Source organism: Leptosomus discolor, chromosome 7, assembly GCF_034619465.1.
Source record: "Leptosomus discolor isolate bLepDis1 chromosome 7, bLepDis1.hap2, whole genome shotgun sequence".
NCBI lineage: Eukaryota > Metazoa > Chordata > Aves > Leptosomiformes > Leptosomidae > Leptosomus > Leptosomus discolor.
Window position 1 is genome coordinate 15,060,734 of NC_141397.1, and position 19,641 is coordinate 15,080,374.

Below are 19,641 nucleotides of genomic sequence, written 5' to 3' on the forward strand. Positions count from 1 at the left end.
ATGTGAACCATTTTGTTTCACTTTGATTGCTTTTGCATCAAACTCTTAGGTCAGTTTTCAACTGCAGTCTTTCTTCTCTTTGTCTCCTCTTCTCATTAAAAAAAAAAACATAACAAATATTAAAAAGACAGTTTTAAGTGTGAAGTACCCATATATTCAACATTTAATTTTCTTATAATTTAAACAGAGACAGAATTATTCAAAACCTGAGCGACTGCAAATCAGATGTCTGCACCTTTCTGAGTCAAAAAACCCCACCCAAAAATATTTCAACAATCTGTCTTCAGAAAGAAAAAAAAAAACACCACCACCACCATCCCCCCAACCAATAAAAATCAAACATGTTAAAGCAGCCCATAAAACGGGTTGGTTATGTTCTCGTAAGGGTTTGCACAAGGCAACTGATAAAATGGTGCTCAGTCTTGAGGCAGACCTTAAGCTGCAGTACAGTAACAGCAGCAACCAGCAATAGTGCATTAGAAAATTACTGCAGGAAAAAAATCCTTATGAACTCATGTGTAGCATGCTGCAGAATTGACAAGGTTGCTTGTTTATTTTTCCAATCTAACACAGGTCATTGCTGGAGGCATGGTATAATACCAGACCAGCTGGTTCATTGTGGTGATTTGGAATGACGAACTTTTTGCTGTTGCTAAACAGGCAGATTTTTGAGCAGCCTACATTTTCTAGCACCTCATGAAAAATCATGGCCCTTTTTTTCTGTCATGGCAAATGGCAGGTGAATCTTCTCCTTTATATCTTTTCTCTTGTTCATATTTCCTGTGACTTTGATATAAGATTATTGTTTTGTTGTGGTACTATTTTTACATAGGCTTTAGTTTACAATGCAGATGGCAGTTGATTTAGAGCCGAGAATTTTTTGTATGTATATCTCTATATATATACACCATAAATGAATCAGAAAAATTAAGTATATGTTATATCTTTTAAAATGCGAAGCAGATTTTTCTACCTTGAAGTATAAGGTGCGTGGAATCTAAATCATAAAGAAATCCTGAAACAGAGATTAATTCTAATTAGAGCTCAGGGTAGAGTGACAAAAGTATTGATAAATGGCTCCCCTTTTTGTAGTGGCTTGCTTTTACTTGAAAAACACTGTTTGGTTTTCACCAAAGCTTCATTATATAATGTGAGAAAGGAAAGAAAACAGTCATTGTCAAAGCAAATAAATAATTGTCACCACTAAAAGATGACTCAAAAATCTTGTCTTTTCAAGCAGGATAGTTTCAACAGAGGCTCAGAATTTTTCTTCTTACAATTTGCCTGTGAATATGGCTGGCTGTGAAGTGAATGCACCTTCAAGCATTGAAGCAGGAATCCTTGTACACAAACACCTCACTCTCATACTGTGGACAGTGAGCTAATCTGAATCACTGCTGTGTTATTTTTCAAAACTTCTCGTTACACTGCCTTTTAACCAAAAAGTGACAGTGTGTTTGATACAGACAATTTTTGAATTAAGATGTCTCAGCTGTCTTTCAGTGGCATACAGATATGAGGACTATTACCCACAGACTAGGCTTACTGCCACGTTATGACCCTGCAAGCAAAATGAACAGGATGATGAAAACAACAAGCTGTGGCTGTAGGAAACACTCCTTTGGCTATTTCTTTCAAAGGGTGATTATTGCAATCCTGGTAAGTTTTGAAAGAATTATTAGAAACACCCACCATAGTACCCAATTCAACCCTCAGGTAAACTAATCAAGTACTTAGACCTTCTATATTTCCGCCTGCTAATGGACTCCTAGGCTTCTCAGCAAGTTTGAAATATTTTCAGCAAATGCACAATGCTGTCTGTGTTCTTGCTACAAAATGAAAATTAAGATATTAAGTGACTCAGGACAATGTGTTCCACTGTTCATTTTAGTCACTTTTTAAATGTTATTTGGAGTTTAGGGTGACCCCCATCTTGCCACATCTTTGGCAAAACAGAAACGGCCTGTCTCATTACACTCCTCCTCTCTGAGTTGGGTTTGGAAGCTTGTTTGTCCTGAAGACAAGGTTAGTATTTCTGTCTTTCAGAATACTTCCCTCTTATCTTGTTGACAACAAATATAATGAGGACAAGCAAAAGACAGAAGGTTCAGAGATTTCCCATGGGCCAAATCTGTTAGGGTTTCAATACGTTTCCTGCAAAGTCTATGTCTGTGCAAGGAGATGCAAAAGCCATCAATTCTCTTTTGCCCACATGTAGATCAAGGTTTCAGGACACAAGGTATAAGCAGACCAGCACCTCCTCTTGGACACAGCAGAAATTAAAACCAAAATTAAAAGTTAGGAGGACTGTAAATCCAGGAGCCATTCAGACACAACTGTTGGTTTTTGAGCTCCTCTGACAAAAAAACAAAACAAAACAAAACAAAACAAAACAAAAACAACAAAAAAACCAAAACCTGCCAAGTTTCTCTTGTGGAAGATGTATATGTAACACTTGCTATTTTTTTTAGAAGTAGTGTTACTTAAAAAGACCTGTTTAAAAATAGAGTGGGACGGCAAGACTACTGAAAAGAAAACAAGAAAAAGAAGGAAAGACAATCACTTTAAGGCAGCATCATATCAGTAGTGGGAGAGAAGGTTTAGCCAGTACAAATAACTCATCACCTGCACCTTTATTAACGTGTCTTCATTCCATTGCTGCGAGTGAGTGATATTTTGGTGGAGATGTTTTAATTTAGCGTTTCAGCAAATTCTGCTGTTCAATGAAATTTCTTGTCAGAGAACGGAGCCATGAGTCTAGTTCTTGAATACGCAAGTCAATATTACGGTTATTGTTTTGTTTTTACTATTTGAATGTATGTTTTCCTAGAAATCTCACTTACAGCAAATCCAATCTCTCTAATAACAGATCAGGTTCTGGTAAAGAAAGTGAGAAAGGCTTGTTATGTGCAGCTACCCACTCCTCACACCTGCAGTGAAGCAAAACCTCAGGGTTTTGTAGCTTTTCTGTATGGTGGTCTGATTGCATCTTTTCACGGTCCCTCTTCACTTGGGACCTGCACTTAAGCTCAGGCCTGCCCCTCTGTTCTTGACCCGAGCTACGTTGCTATGTGCCACATCATGTATCTCACGGATGTAAACCTGATCACAGACTAGGCTTCCTGGCTTGGTCTTGGGCCTGCCTGTGACTGGCAAAGCCCCTGCCATGCCAGTCTGGGAGTCCCCCATGTCTCCCAGTCCCCAGGGAGCTGCCCACCCCTGGTGCTGGGTCTCTGCTTGAGGGGGCAATTCTTAGCAGTATCGACAAAGCTAGGCAAGTTCTTACTCCCCTGTTACAGCACTTGAATGCCTCTCTGCATCTGTCCCTCCTCAGTTAGATCCAAAGTGTCAGAAACATACATGAGTTTTATGTTGTTTGCTTATTCTGTAGTTTCATTTGATGGCTCCATAAAATGCTCTTCGTTGTGCCGTGTGTAGTTGAGCTGTCAGTCTGAAATGGAAAGGGAATGTTCTCATCCAGAAAACATTTAACATTTCAGACATGGTGACTAGGACAAATCAAAATCCTGTCAAAGTGAAAAATCAAAAGAAAGGGCACCTTTCCTCAGCTCAGGAAAAACACCAGCAAAAAGGTAGGATGCTCACCTGCAGCACAAGGTGCTAAAGTTCATGTCCCAAATAATTCGCAGCATGGGCCTTGACCTCAGCCTAACACTACCCAGGCTTATACCATTCACTCTTCAGGACTGGATGGCACATGGTTTCTCACTGAGGCTGTACCTCCTTTTCAGAAATGTCCAAACTAGATACGTTTCGGAAGAAAAGTTTTAAGTTTGAAGAATAAAAGTTTCTCTATGACAAAGACATTTAATCTGAACATTCCTGATGGGCTCTCATGCCAAGCAAAACATCAAAAGAATTTCTTTTAAATAGCCTGTAATCAGTTCTTTTTATGATATGAGGTAACTTTATAAATAGGTTTTTAGGTTTTCAGTTGATTATAATTTTTGACAGTTGATTTCAGTACTAATCCATTTCAGCCTCCTTAATTGAGAGTGTTTAGTTTAGAAAAGAGAAGAATTGATGAGCAGACTTCACATGCTCTAAAAGCTCGTTCAAGGAGCTGGTGATAAACTCTTCTTCATGGATAAAAAATAAGTAATGGACTTAAATTGCACAAAGAAAAGCCCAGGTTAGTCATTGTCATGGTTTAACCCTGGCCAGTAACTAAGCACTACTCAGTCATTCACTCACTCCTCCCCCAGTGGGATGATGGAGAGAATCGGAAGGGTAAAAGTGAGAAAACTCGTGGGTTGAGATAAAGACAGTTTAATAGGTAAAGCAAAAGCCACACATGCAAGCAAAGCAAAACAAGGCATTCATTCACCACTTCCCATCGGCAGGCAGGTGTTCAGCCATCTCCAGGAAAGCAGGGCTCAAACACCACTCTGAACGTACCCCCCTTCCTTCTTCTTCCCCCAGCTTTATATGCTGAACATGAAGTCACGTGGTATGGAACATCCCTTCGGTCAGTTGGGGTCAGCTGTCCTGGCCATGATCTCTCCCAGCTTCTTGTGCACTTCCTTGCTGGTAGAGCATGGGAAACTGAAAAATCCTTGACTTGGTATAAACACTACTTAGCACCAGCTAAAACATCAGTTTATCATCACCATTATTCTCATACTAAATCCAAAATATAACACTGTACCAGCTGCTAGGAAGAAAAGTAACTCTATCACAGCTGAAACTGGGACACTCGTTATTGAAGACTTTCTAAAGAGTAAGGGATAGTGAAACCCTGAAATGCACTGCCTGGGAGAAGTGTGGTGACTTCATTATTGTAGGTCACCAAGAATGGGCTCAGCAAACATGTCAAGAGAAGAGCAGGTATAGCCAATGCTGTCTTTGAGCAGAAGGATAAAATAGGTGTGTTTCTTCTATGAAACTATTAAATCCAGCAAAAATCCAGGAACTATATAAAAAAGAAAAGGATATTTCTCGAAAGGTTTTTCTTAGATTAGTGTTACAATCACCTTGTACACGTAAAAGTTTTCGAATATTGAAACATTCAGTGCTGCACTCTGCCCTTTCTAGAAACACGATAAGGCTTCCTAGGCAGCAGTTTTCCACACTGTTGGTACACAAAACATGATTAAATCTTATATACAAACTTTGGCAACTCAGTTCCACATTTGTTCAATTATTTTCTTTAGTTTTATAGTTTCATTCTCTTTTTCACATATTCTTTTCAGGTTTGGACTTCAGATACACAGCATGTCTTTTACATTTGTGTTCTCTGTGTACCACGAACCATTTCAGCTCTTAAGGTCAGTAGGTTTTAAGTACATATTTAAAGCCAAACAAAAATTTTCTTGAATTTGGGCCTTGCTTAATACAGTATTGTAAAGGCTTTTAAACAAAAACTGAAATTTCAAATCAGAATGCCTTGTAATGGATTGTAAGATGGCAGAAGCATGGAAAAAATGATGCCTGAATGAATCTTTATTGAAATGCAGTTAAGAAGAGTCAGAGCTTCATTAACATAAAATAAAATTAGCAACAAATATCAAGACCTGACAGATTTCAGGCCACGCAGTTAAAGAGAAGAAACATCAGCCCTACCTGAAGGTATCTGCAGTCTAAATATAATTTAGGCTTTTTACATACCTTAAATATAATACATAGTAGATCCCCATGCAGTCCTGTGTCTTCCAGGATTTTTTGACGGGGCAAAAAAGCTAAATGAGAGTTCTTATTCAGCCCTGTTGTGGCTTAGCATAACACTGTATTTAGTAGGGTTAAAAACACTCAACAAAGCATTCAGCTAGGATGGGTGGTAACTGCTGGACCCCTTGAAAATGTCAGCCCACAGAGGTTCTCTATTCTTCTAGGTTTCAGTTCACTCTGAGTCCTTCACAGGGTAGTCTTCTATATCCTGAAACTATTTGGATGCTAAGCATGCTGAAATGACCAGCGTGGAGAGGTCTGTCCACTCATGTTTCTCCAGGTGTTTTTGGAATCACCGTTTTGTGATGCAGACTTTATTTGATTTCTTTTTGAGGAAAGTACTGGAAGTTCTCCCAATAAAATAGGAGAAAGTTCCTTTACATCCTTTTAAATCAGGTAGCGACCTACACACAAAGCAGCAGCACTTCCCATCACCTCTTGTAATCAGAATACAATAAGATCTAATGAACGAAAGATGGCTAAAACATCAATCCTGTGGCTAATCCTGCTGTCGTGGCTGCTCCTTGCCAGAGCTTACTTTTCAAAGGCTGAAGTCTTTCTAGCCTGAATGCCAGTTGTATCTTCCTTCTTGCCTTTCATATTCCAAATATTAATTACAAAATTCATCTTCTTTTCAATTTTATTTAATTACAGAACTGGAGCTAACTTTTGAAAAGATCTAAGCCTCTCAAATTCAGTCATTATCACAATAAAGCTCTCACAAACTGTATGAAAACCTAGCAAAATGCCCTTGGCCATCATACAAAGGCATGAAAAGTAGGTGAATCAGTTGTTCCATGTTCTGCTTTATAAGCAAGGGATAGAGCTGCAAATTTTTGCACCTGCTTTCTTTCGTATTTGTGTGTATGACATTCCAGTGAATGGCAAAATAATCCCGTCTTATTCAATTGCAGAAAGCTGTTTTATATGTTGATTCCTAAAAGTTATTTTTTCTACAATAATGCATTTGAGTTTTTGTTACAAGACTCTTTCATATCATGTGTTCATATTTTACCAAAGCTCAAGATTTTTAACTGATACTGTAAAGGTACTGTTCCTCTATAGGATTACTGTGTATTGTTGCCCTTCAACATTTTTTAGTACAAAGGATTACCCCTAGCATAACACTTACAACACTTTCAAGGCTGTAAGGTAATTCCTCTTCCTCCCCTTGCACTTAAGAAATAATCTGTAGCCTGAATTAAGCCCTTAGGCTGTGTCTGGCACACCGAAGGGGAAAGGTTCATGTCACATCCACCTGCAGCAAAATAATGATTTTACTTCTTGTGGGTTTGCCCACACACACTCTATTTCTTATGACATAACCTCAGGCCTTAGTCCAGGAAACTAGTTGTGGACAAGCGGAATGTCAGAACCATGCTTGATTGTCATTGAAACAGACAGAACCCAAGGCACAGTTAAAATTAGACATGTAATAGCTGCTGCTTCGTTTAGGGCCAGTTGAGTGGGCAAGCAGGGCTGTTTGGTAAGGATTCAGATGATCTGGTTAATTTGGAAGACCGAAACAGTGAACCCTATCCTCTTTCTCTTGCTCATCCAAGGACTCTATTCACACCTGATTAGAAGAGTTATAATGTGTTTTTAAGCAAAGAATTCAGTGCTATCTGTTTTTGTGTACCCATATTAAATCTTCTCCCCAGAATTTCGCTTTTATCCCAAAGAAAGTTATAGAATCAATTGCATTTAGTAATGAAATAGTATTTGAAAATATATTGTCAATTTCCTTCAAGCACTGAAGTAAAATAAAAGTAGTTACTCGTGTTTTTGTTTTGTAACACCTCCAGATTTACTATGTGCCTATTCCCCTTCAAGAGGAAGAAAACCATCTTTTTTTGGAGTTCTTCACTTAAATCACAAGGAATAGTAAGCAGAATAGTAAAGGCCTGTCAGACATGATGCTTAACTGAACGTCTTGAATATGTAGTTTAATTCCCTCATGATACATATTGGGAACTTTAAGAATGTCTTCCACATCCAGGTTAGTGTCCTCTGTGTACTACAATACCGAGTCTTTTTTTGTGTCTTCTCATTTTTATTGGAAAAGGTTTTCCTATGAAAAGTTACAATTTTGAGACTTTTACACATCCTGAATAAAAGGGTTTTTCAATGGAAAAAAATTGCAACTTTACTTATGATAGCATTTCCTCCAATTAGTCATAAATTCATTTTCCTTAACTTCTGCAATAAGATTTACGAAGTAACATCTCTGCTAACTACAGCAGATAATCCAAGTTTATGAATCTATAAAGTGCAAGGAATAAAAATTAACAGTATTTGTTTACAGAAATAATAAATCTTAGCTGATATAGAGTGAAATAATATTTTCCCATTTATTTGAGTAATCTGAAGCTACATACACAGCAGTGACATTATCCAGTTGTTACAGTTTTGAAATTGCATATGAACTCACTACATTTTCACTTTTGTAAATGTCTCCTTAAAAGAGTTTCAGAATGTGGTATGATTGATTTAACTACTGAATAACGGGTGTAGCAAAGTTCTTTCCAGCTATGAGCGATATCCAATAGACTGGGAAATATTTAACCAGTCTATATACTGCAAAATGCATTTGTGATTACACCATCATGATATTCTGATACAGTATAGGTCTTCTTGTATTGCTGCATAACAATCACAGTTCTATTATGTTTATCTATCTGCTCAAAACATGTAATGGACAGTTCTGTTAAGTAGTTCATTGTCGAAATATGAGCCAGAAAAGCACTAGGTAATTCTTTCAAAAGAGAAAGGAGTTAAATTCACTCTATCCATTAATATCTTACACTCTTTTTCTGAAACTCTTTGGAAAAATTCTAGTGCTATATTAAAAAATAACTTCTAAAATTTCACATTAATCAACTTAGTTTTGTTGGAGATTAAGGGCACAAAAGTAGTTACAGGTGAAGTGGTTATTTACAGTAATTGAATCTGGGGACTTAAGTGTATTCCTCCAAACACTCACAGTAGTATTTAGTCAGCAGTCCAAAATGATATGCTCCTGATTTGCATGAGAAACCTCTGGAAAAAATACCCCAGGGACCTGCATTACACAATAAGTTTTTTTAAAAGGCAAAGTTTGGATCATGAATTTAACTCGTCCATATTAAGGAAATAGATGCAAAACAGACATTTTCAGCATTGAAATTTATGTTGAATATATTCAATGAGTGCAGACTTTCTGTCTTATTCCTGCACACAGGACACAAATAATTATTTACCATTGCTTTAGGTATCAAAGAGAAACACTGAACAGACAAACCAGTCCCTCAGGAGTTTTCAGCATTCACAAGCTTCTTGTTTATATACAGATAAAAGGCACCTGCAGCTGTATTTCATTAGAATAAAAAATAACCTTCAGTGACCAATAAGGCTAATCAAAGAAAAGTTTTTCCCGAAGGGCACAGCACTACCCACGTTTCCCTTCAGAGGCAGTCAGGATGGATTTAGGTAATAAGAATATGTTCAGCCTTCCTTAGACTTTTCTCTGTTAATTACAGTGCATTGTGTACACTGCATCTGTACTTGTGTACAATAGGATGCAAATGAAAAGAAATTACAAGACTATTCTTAAAAGGTAAACAAGACTGTTTGATAGGGCAGCCCCTCCCTAAATTGAGTGTAGCACTAAGAGCACCTGATAACAAAAAGTCTCAGAAAATAATGGTGATGGGAGCTAAACAGGCAACCTGTTAGATTAAAGTAAGACAGGATACTTTCTGAAGGCAGAATACATGTTTTGGTGACCATTCTGCATTAAACGTAGGAAACTGTTCTCAAATCTGCCTTGCTTGGATCTAATCATGTAGACACACTTTGCCATGGAGTGCATGCCACAATAAATAGGGACAATCAATAATACGTTATGCTTAGAGTAGTCCATGGAGCTCAACAACAAATTTTCTATCCACTTGTGTGACTAGAACACAAGGTATTGTAATTTTCTCAGATTTGGATCTGTGAGTGGTACAATGCACTACCAAGACTTGGGCCTGTCCAATTTTTGTGGACAATAAAATACTACGTTTTGACCATAAGCTTGGGTCATAAAACCTCTGTTTCTCAAAAATATCTCAAGAAAACATTTCTGTAGTGCTTGCATTCTATATTTACTGTGATGGATGTTAAAACATGCTTGATATCAGGGTAGTCCTGGTAAGATAGATTGTTTGGGAGACACAATCAGAGGTACATGATTAATACACCTATGCAAAGTACTTGTGTAACTCCTGTTCTCAAAATACTGAACAGTATGTGCTCTTGTTTAGCCTCATAAGATCACCGAAAAGTAGAGACATACTCTTCATCTCTATTTTCATAAAACCCAGATGCAGTTAAGGTGAATGCAGGTGATCCATGAAGTCTCTAACAAAGCACAGACTGAAACACAAGTCTCCATAAACTTACCTTTTTGCTGGACTCTCTTTTTTTCTCATTTCTGAAACTGTGAAGTTAATCTGTCTAATTAATATCTTTCTATGCTACATATTTCTCCAGCTGCTATAAGAGCAGACAGAAAGAGAAGAAACTTAGGAGATTCTGGAAATCTGAAAATGAAAGGAAATAAGAAACTTAAAGAGTTCCAGGAACAATAGAGGAGGCAGAAGTAACTCGGTATATAGAGTGTGGTTTCTTCTGTTTCTTTAGCCCATTTCATACTGTGCATTTTGGTCAAAAGGGGTAAACACAAGAGCATTCCAAACTGCTGTTAAACAGCATAGGTATATTTTATAAAACAGGAAAAATTGTAGCAGCAAAGAGTCTCTTCTCCACTGAAATGAATTGAAAATGTGCAGTTTGTCAGACTATTTGCTCTTCTAGTCTAAATTGCTCAATATCTTTTTCTCTCTCTTTCTTTTGTCTCATTTCACACAGAAAAAAATCAAAGAAAGAAGTTGGCTTATCTTTCCTTCTTGCTCCATTTTCTGTTCTGTTAAGAATCACTGCCCTTCTACTCCCAAATCCCCCCTGATGGATAGTACAAGAAGAGGTCCAGAAGCAGACTAAACAGTTTTAGTTGCTTTGATGACTGATGGCACAGAAGCCAGAAAGCTCCAAAACAACTTGCTGCTAACAAAAATACAGAAAGGCTTTACTGGCTTCATTAATACAGATTGCCCTTTTTTTTGAGCACACCCAAAGACAGTGAAGAGAAATCCAGCCTCTCAGGGCAGGGTGTTAGAAAGAAGACAGTCCCGAGAATTATCTGACTCTGTTCCCTCTCATACATAGTTCAGACACACGGTCAGTCTTTAAAAATGTAGAGCTTTCACAGCCAAGATTGTGGATCTTACGGCTATGACAGTAGTCCTAAAGACATCTGCCTCCAAGAGCGATCCTCTGCCCCAGACCCCACGGCCTGTGACATGACTTGAGGTCCCCTCCAGCTGGAACTGTCCACGGTGCCCTTTCATATCATTTACCCACATCTTTTCTGAGCCTCATGTAGCACCTATCAGCTCTTATATATTATTATTAGCATTTTATAGGTTTTTGAGTTCAAAGTTCCTGCAATAATCCTATTAATCATTATACCTATCCAGCCTTAAATTAGTTTGTAAGTTATTGCAGGGAATTGATGTATATTAAATACAAAATAAAGCTGTGGCTGTCTAGTGTCAGACTTGAATGGCTTCAATCGTTTTATGGTAATTTAATTTGCTGTGGACTGGGTCTCTTTCAGCTGCTGCCACTGCACACCTCCAGCCCGAAGAGATAAATGTTTCCCTGGGATGTCCTCTTAAAGAGGTCTTGTCCGTCCAGCTCTTCCAAAAATCTCTTCTGTGCCGCTGCTTAAGAAATTCTGTTGGATCATGACATTGCAGTCAGAACCCAATATCTCATTTAGCCCAAGTGTATGGCTCTGGTGGGTAAGGGCTGTCTTGCTGTGTAAAAGAAGGTGGCAAAAGTTGGGTGGCACCCAGCCTCCTTGGACTGAGCAGTGAGAAAACTGGAACATTACATGCTAGCGTTTCTAGGACTATTACCATCTTCATCCTCCCCCATGCAGCCAGCACAGATACAAAAAGTTCATCAGTGTGGCTTCTTGATGCCCTGTATGCAATAAATTCATCCCTCACCACTTCTTTTAACTAGAGAAGAACTACTAAACTAGAAAGTCTGTCACTTCATTACTATTTACTGTACAATGCCACTAACTGATGAGGACAGACATAGTTTTACAAAACAAAGCTCAATACATCTAATTATTTATTTTGTTGAATTTTGTTTGTTCTCTGAGAACTGGGCACAGTTCTGCACTGAGCTCTGGCAGTGCACTTTACTCTTTAGCTAAAGACCTTTCAGGTCTTTAATACTGTCCTGCTGTGCTTTTGCTCCTGGTGTCATGAACTGCATCATCTATTTAATGAGACAATAAAATAGAAGCAAAAAACCACATAGGGCCTATGACAGAGCTGTACATGTGAGCAGAGGCTACTCTTCCTTTCTCAACAAATTATCAAAGTCAAATACATAGTCTGGAATCTACATACCACTGAAAGCAACAGAAACCAAAAAGGCAATTTGACTGTCTGCCCCTTTGGAATTTAATTTCTTTGGTAAAACATGTATTTTCACTTGAGTGATCATTTGAGTTTAAAACAATTTCATTTTCTTTATTTACATTATTAAAGGCTTCTGACAGTAACAGTGCATTTGAAGTTTTAGACCTGTGACATTCTTATTCTGTGTCTAATTAAGCCTCAATTATAAGGCATGACCCCCTGGCCATGTTTAAATCCCTCTCCCAAATGCATAACTTTGGATTTACAGTCACCTTTAGTAATAGGCAATTAGTTTAAGATCAATATTTTAGTCAAAGGAAAACCACTGAAAATAATTGAATTCAATAATTCCCATGCAACCAGTGTAGTTATTTTGGGCTGAATTGGCCACTTTGGAATATCCGATCTGTATTGCACTAGTCAGATATGTCCTTTGACATTCATTTGTTCCAAATACTTCTTTGTGCCTGGTCTGGGGTTTTCTGATAGACACATTCTTCTTCCCCACTTATCACAAGGGACAAAAATTGTACTGTGATTCCCAAGGCATTTAACAGTACAAATATAGTCTACAATTAGCTAGGGACTATCAGGGTGCAGGCACTGCTACAAAGCCTTTCCTGTACCATAAAACCTGTAACACGTACCAAAGCAGCTGATACTGACAGACCCTTTTCACAGTCCTAACTCTACTTGGAAGAATATCTCAGGGGAATGCATTGCAACCTAAATAGGCCAATGTATAGGTAGATGATGTGCTCTGGAGAGAATGAGGTTACTGTATGTGGGTACTTAGCTGAACCCCCAGAGGAAGCTAGGCCTATAACTTAGCCTTCTCCAATGCTATTCATTCCCTTCTTCTCTTTTTGCCCTCTGAAGTCATTACACATCAGACTGTCAAGAGTGAAAGACTGGATAGATTTTTTTTTTTTCTAGAATCCATATTTATTAGCCTATCACGAGACGCAGGCTTTTTCCATGCAGGTGACATTAACTCATCACTATAGACACTTGCACCCTTAGGACTTAGGGCTCATGACCTCTTTGCACTTTGCATATCATACAAATAGTGCACAGGAGATTTAGAGTCCAAGTAAACACAATGGCCAGAAGGAAGGAAAGAAAAAGAATCATTATCAGAGTCTTGTTTGAGCTAGGAAGAGAGTTCAGGATGCCCAACTCCTAAGCTATTAAACACTGCTGTCACTCTCTTTTTAGCCCAGTATTAAAAAAAAAATTAATAATGTTTCAGATTTTTTTTTTTTCTGAGCTACTAATTTTCACTGGTACCCTCCAACTCCTTGAAAAGAAACCTCATAACAACATGCCTGAAGGTGAAATGCATTTTTACAAAATTGTCTTTCTGAAGAAGTGACATAAGGAATGAACCACCAAAATCAGATCCTGTGAGCAGTGGGAGGACCAGGCAAACGGAATGTCTGCAGAGTAATGATGTGGGCAGGCTCACTCCATTACTCTCAGTGCAATTGATTCTGATGTATCCATTATATCACCCTCACTAAATAACAGTGAGGTGGTTTTCTTTTCATCCTCTCCAATAATGACTTCATTTCAACATGGATGTGCTTCCTGAACCAAATATGTGGTGTTCAGCTTGTCAGCAACTGCCACATGATCTTGCACACCAAATTACAGTATAATTTCAAAAATGTCTTTTCTGATCTTTCTTGTTTTACATGCAAAACTCAAAATAATTTGTAAGAAACATTATGTTCATTTGTGGAACTTACCAGAAAAGGACAGAAAATTTTAGTAGGGATTATAAATTAACACCACTGTGGCTATGAGAAACCTTTGTATTCTATTAGAATTTTAAATGTGCGGTTTAGCTTCCACTGAAGTCAAATGCAAAACTAAAAATCAAACTGGCCTGGAGTGAAGTTTCATGTTGTCTTGGCCATTGGCTGAAAATTAGGATAGCTATTACAGAAGTTATGCAGCTGGAAGTATTTAAAGAAAACAGCAGGAAACACAAAAGATTATCCAGAAGAGGCAATTCCAGATTAACCCTTCTGGTGCATTAAAACTCTCTATACTGCCCTTGTTCTGACTTGAAAGAAGGTCAGACTTTAAAATAATTTAAAAAAAATAAAAATGCATGTTTCATTAGCAGAATTAGTTTTGTGCAACTGCCGTGGCATAGAGAACTATATAACAAAGGTGAATAGTAACAATAGCCACATGAAAATCTCTGAATTCTTTCTTTTACCCTGTCTCTATTTTGAAAATTACATGCTGCCTTAAGCTGTGTTCCTCACATAAATAGTGTCTGAGAGCATGGTACAACCTACTGCAGACAAAGTATTGAAAAAGTAATAACACGGAAATTACTTCAACACAGGGTATATGCACCATGGAAGTCCCACTTGAGCACTGAAAATAGGGTTTTAATTGTAACATAACTGTTTCTGCTCTGCAGAGAGAGAAATTTCACCCAAAGAGAGCTGCAGGTCTGCACAATTAACATCAGAATGAGCGTAGCAAAAGGAAACATTTATATTAGGCTATCCTTCACTTTTTCCATGTTTTTCAGTCCACTTGTGAGTCACTGCTTGAGAAACACTGACAACTGGTTCCTAGAGCAACTTTCTGTTGTGTAAAGAACTCTAACTTTTGCAAGATCTGGCAAATGGGTTTAATTTGAGTGAACTTGCCATTGGACTTCACAGAGTCTTCCGCTTTATCGCATATAACATTTTTTCCTAATATTTTCAGTTGTAATGTAGAATAATTGCGCAATCCCCCTTTAGCATTGCTTTCCTGAGTGAAAATAAGTGTAAGACTTTCATACGGTCTCCCTTCCATATTGTATGGTCTTTGTGTTTCTACTAAACCAAAAGGGAAGCTTCATGAGTGAACCCTGTCCTGCTACAGAGATTTGTTCCAGTCATTTCAAGGTTAGTGAGACTGAATGGATGCCGAGATTTCTGCCCCACCCTTGACTGTATCACAAGGAAAAGAGTTTAAATGACATTTTGCAATTTTTTTTTCAGTATCTGGACTACAAGGCCCAAGGTCTTTTTTTTCAAATTGTCTATTAACATTACACAAGGCAGCAATATATATTTATTTTTATAGTCTGAAGTTCCCTGCTGGAACAATTTCCTCTGACATAATTTCAACACTTTCTCATTGAATTTTTACTGCTGTGGTGAACATTGCCAAAGGCTTTACCCAATGTAACCTCATAAGCATCTTCCCACTCATACTTTCACAGCAGTGAGATTAAGAGTATGTTTTTCAAAGCACTTAAATAACTTAGAACTTTACATACTTTTTCTAAAAAAGAGAGGGGCATATAATAAATTACATGAAAGCCAGCAGTATGTCTAACTTGCTTTCACAATAGTGAGGCAGCTTTCCACCAGCCAGCTCAAGAATTAATAGCTATCTACCTACAGCAATATGGAGTGCAAGTTTTGCAAAGAAGCCTGGAAATGTTTTGGGCCATGGTCAAATTGTTATTAGTATGTGAGTCTAGAGCTGTCTTGCTGCTAAAAGTTATAGGCAGTCTGCTATAAGCATCGCACCTTGGAATTGGGGTCCCTTCTTCTGCTGACAATAACCTGCACTGTGCTGTCCACATTCCTACTTTATGTTGTTGGAAAACCAATGTGAAAATCAGTTTTAATCTTACACAGCACATGGATAATTTTTGTTTTTCATTCTACAGCCTTTGTCTCCTTTCTCTACAAAGTCTTTCAGACTCTCTCAGCCTCTCTTCCTTGCAGTTTCCTTGCTCTCAGATTTCTACCTCCTTCTCCTCTTTTCTAACACGGATTTCTTTCAGATATTAGCAGTCTCACTTCTAACTCTCTCTCTCACACCACACTCCCCTTACCTCCTCAGATTTGCTCTCTTTTCTCATCTTAATGATGATGCCTTTCTCATCTCTCCCTAATACAGAGCTTGCCAACACATAAATACTAAATATTTTTGCCAAAACTAATTCCAGTAACGAGCAGGGCAGTGGAAACGGTAGTTCATTTATAGAATATGCAGGCCAGCAGGAAACTCTGTGATATTTTATTTTGTTTTCTTCTAAAGGAGAAGAAAAAACCCCAAAGCTATAATTGAAAAACAGCAAGTAGCCTAGACACACAACAGCATTACCATGCTGGAAGAGGCTTGAAGCTAAAATGTTTTGTCTTGCTGTCTGTCCCTGGTAGGCAAGGACATGTACACAGTCAGTCACATGGGACACAATGGATCTGGTGAAGTCATAGTAACTCAGATTATCAGACCCATCCATCTCCAGGTCTCCTCTGCATCTTTCCTATCCCCTACATACTACTCTTACAGGGGTGTGCCCAGCCACTTCTTTCAATCCTTAGAAGGATGGGAAAGACATGTCAAACATACACCTTAATCCAAAATCCCATGACTTCTCAACCAAAACCTGTCAAAAAATAGTAAAGTAGCATATGTTGAGTATGGTGGAGCATAGCGCTTGAAAGCCCTAGTTCATGCACACTGTGCCAGAGTCCCTAGAAAGAGGAGAGGATCATCTATGACCTTGGGTATTTTGGGAAGAGACCGAGGAAGGGAGAAAGCAGCACAGACCAGTGAAGTGCCCAAAGCCCAGCTGTATGCTCATGGCGGTCAGAGGTATATCCTAGCTCTCCAGCATCCTGGCTCAGGACTCGGTACAGACAGAGCTCATATGAAGACAACACTGATAATTAATAGGTCTGTATCAGCACGGAGGCCGACATAATTTCCTAGGTAGGAAATCACATCAGGCAGAGAGGATACATCCTCCTTCTCAAGCAGTCACTGCTTAGCACCTACTTTGATAATACACTAGAATATTCATGAACACCCCTGCTCATATACTTTGTCAGATAAGTAATTTGACATTCCTTGGACTTCTTGCATTACCTCACCTCCCTCCAGCGGGCTGATCTCCAGCAATGTTACACTGCAACTCTGGTGTTTTGTTAAGAGGCACTGATTATGCAGAATACCTTCCATTTCACCAACAGTTCACTTCACCAGTCTAGACTGCCTTCTTGTCACCAGCCTCTGTGCTTCCTCTCTATTGAAAACTATTTTCTCTGCCTGAGGCAATTTAAACTATCAACCTAGGGTTTTTAACTGCCAAAAAAACCCACCCCACCAACCAAACCACTTCTGTTCCTAACAGTCTTTAGCATCTGCCCTCTCTTCAGCTCAAATGCCTGCCTGCTTCAGGCACATTTCTGCTGTCACAGTACCTTTCTAGCCCCAGGATCTTTCATTTATACAATTCCAACCACGTACAGACAGGGACAATGCTCCTTGTAGGAACAGTTGCCCTCTTTGAGATAGGCACACAAAGCAGCAACAGCAGTCCGCCGTGAAGAAACTTGGAGTCAAATGAGGATGTAACAATAGAGATAAATGGAGACAGAGAATAAAATCCCCAGTCACAAGGTAGACTAACGCTCGGCAGGCAGTACCTCCAGCCAGAAGCAGAGTATCTGAGGATCTGTTTCTTTTTTTTTTTTTTTTTTACAGTTTGGCACTGCTTTACATAGCTCAACATGCCAACAAAGTATTTGATTTGAATTTTATCAGGCACTGCAGGCTGACACAATTAAATCTAATTAGCAAATCCCTCTGCTCCTGAGCATCCAATCCAGAAAGATTTTACCTTCTAGTCTTAAAGTAACTATAGGAACTCAAGTTATTTCAGCCATTACAGCCTTGATAACACCCTAGAAATATTTACAGAAATGGGATTTTCACTGTTTTAAGCAGATTTTCAAGCAGCTGCCCAACACTTCATGCGGATTTTGAGACCTACATTAGCCATGGACCACGATGTCAAACAAATAGCTCTGTCAAAAACTGCCAAACCCAAGTTCTGCCAAAAAAAAGGCAAGCAAATTCTATTCTCCCCAAGCACTCTAGGCTTCCCAGAGGACTGATTGCAACTGCTAAGGATGTGTAGGGCTTCACAGAGAAAACATCAAACCTTACACTTCCTGAGGAACTAATACAGCTGCCAGTGCACCCAGCAGAGCTGGGTCGTGCTGCGAGGGGCTCTGCCGATCCTGGCTTTGATGGTTTCTTCCCTACGGTGAGCTTAACTAGCGCTGCCTGAAAATGACAAAAGCACAAGTCACAATAGGCGTGGAGTCAATAGTTGGAAGAAAAGGAAGTTACAAGAGAGAGATTTATGTTAAATATTGTCTTGGTTTGAAAAGACAGGTGTCTGTGGAGGAAGGCAGGAGCCTCCCTTGAAATGGAGAGTGCAACCCCCTTCCCTCCAAACTATTATAATTTTGAAATTAACGGGCCTTCAGGCAAAGATATGGGGAATAGGAATAACAGTTCTTTACTAATATATATATATATATATATATATATAACACAAGGCAGGGAAAAACAAACAACCCACTGGTTTACACTGACAGAGTTAGGAATACAACCTGACACCCTGTTAGGGTGGCAGTAGCAGTCCGATAAGATGCTGGCTGCAGTCCTCCTGAAGTGATGGGTGTAGTTCTGTGGAAGCAGCAATCAGGTAAAAGAGTCTGGTCTTCCTCCGAAGGTCCAGTGGTCGGCAGGTAGCTCTTGTCCTCTGGAACTCCAGTGGGGGGAAAAGCTCCTCTGAGAATCCAGTGGAAGAAAGGCTGCTAGGGTGTTCAAAATCTCCGTTTTTATTTGGCATGGACTGCTTGGCTCCTTCCCCCCCCCCTCCCCGGGCGGAGCATCTCACAATGGGATGGGGAGTCGTGAGGCAGTTCCTTGATGGGCCATTAACAGGAGATAGCCCAGGAGCGAGTTACCGATGGGTCAGGCGATAAGGCCTGTTGTGCCCAGTAACAGGAGATAGTCCAGAGGGGGGAGGCAGGGAGCACCGCCCCACCTGGTCTCAACAGCTCCTGAAGATGGTAATAGAATATATTTTTTTCTTTTGGCACATTTTACACTGTAACCCAGGACAAATATGTATACAAACATATCTGTATTATATTATAGACATTTATATGTATTTATCTGAAACCAACCAACCATTCAAATTCATCTCTCCTTTGTAGACAACAGCAGCAAACACAAGATAGCTAATCAGGTATCCACCATTTGTTCTTATTGTGTCTTCTTTACAAAAAATAATCTTGTTATAGCTACGTAGTTTTCACCAGCCATGGCTGGATCGGAGGTAAGTAACTCAGCTTTGCTACTGAGGTCTGATAAAAGGAGAAGACGTAACTATAGCAGATCAATGGCATAATATATTCAATACTATTACAAGTACAAGCACATCTACTTAATAATCAGCTGACTTAACAGGGTTTGTTTTAATTAAAATGAATTTTATGGCTCTGGAATATAAGAACAAAAAGCACCATACAAATCAGATCAAGACCACATCTTTGTAAGTGGTACTGGGCAAAGGAAACTGTTGCAAATTCAGTAA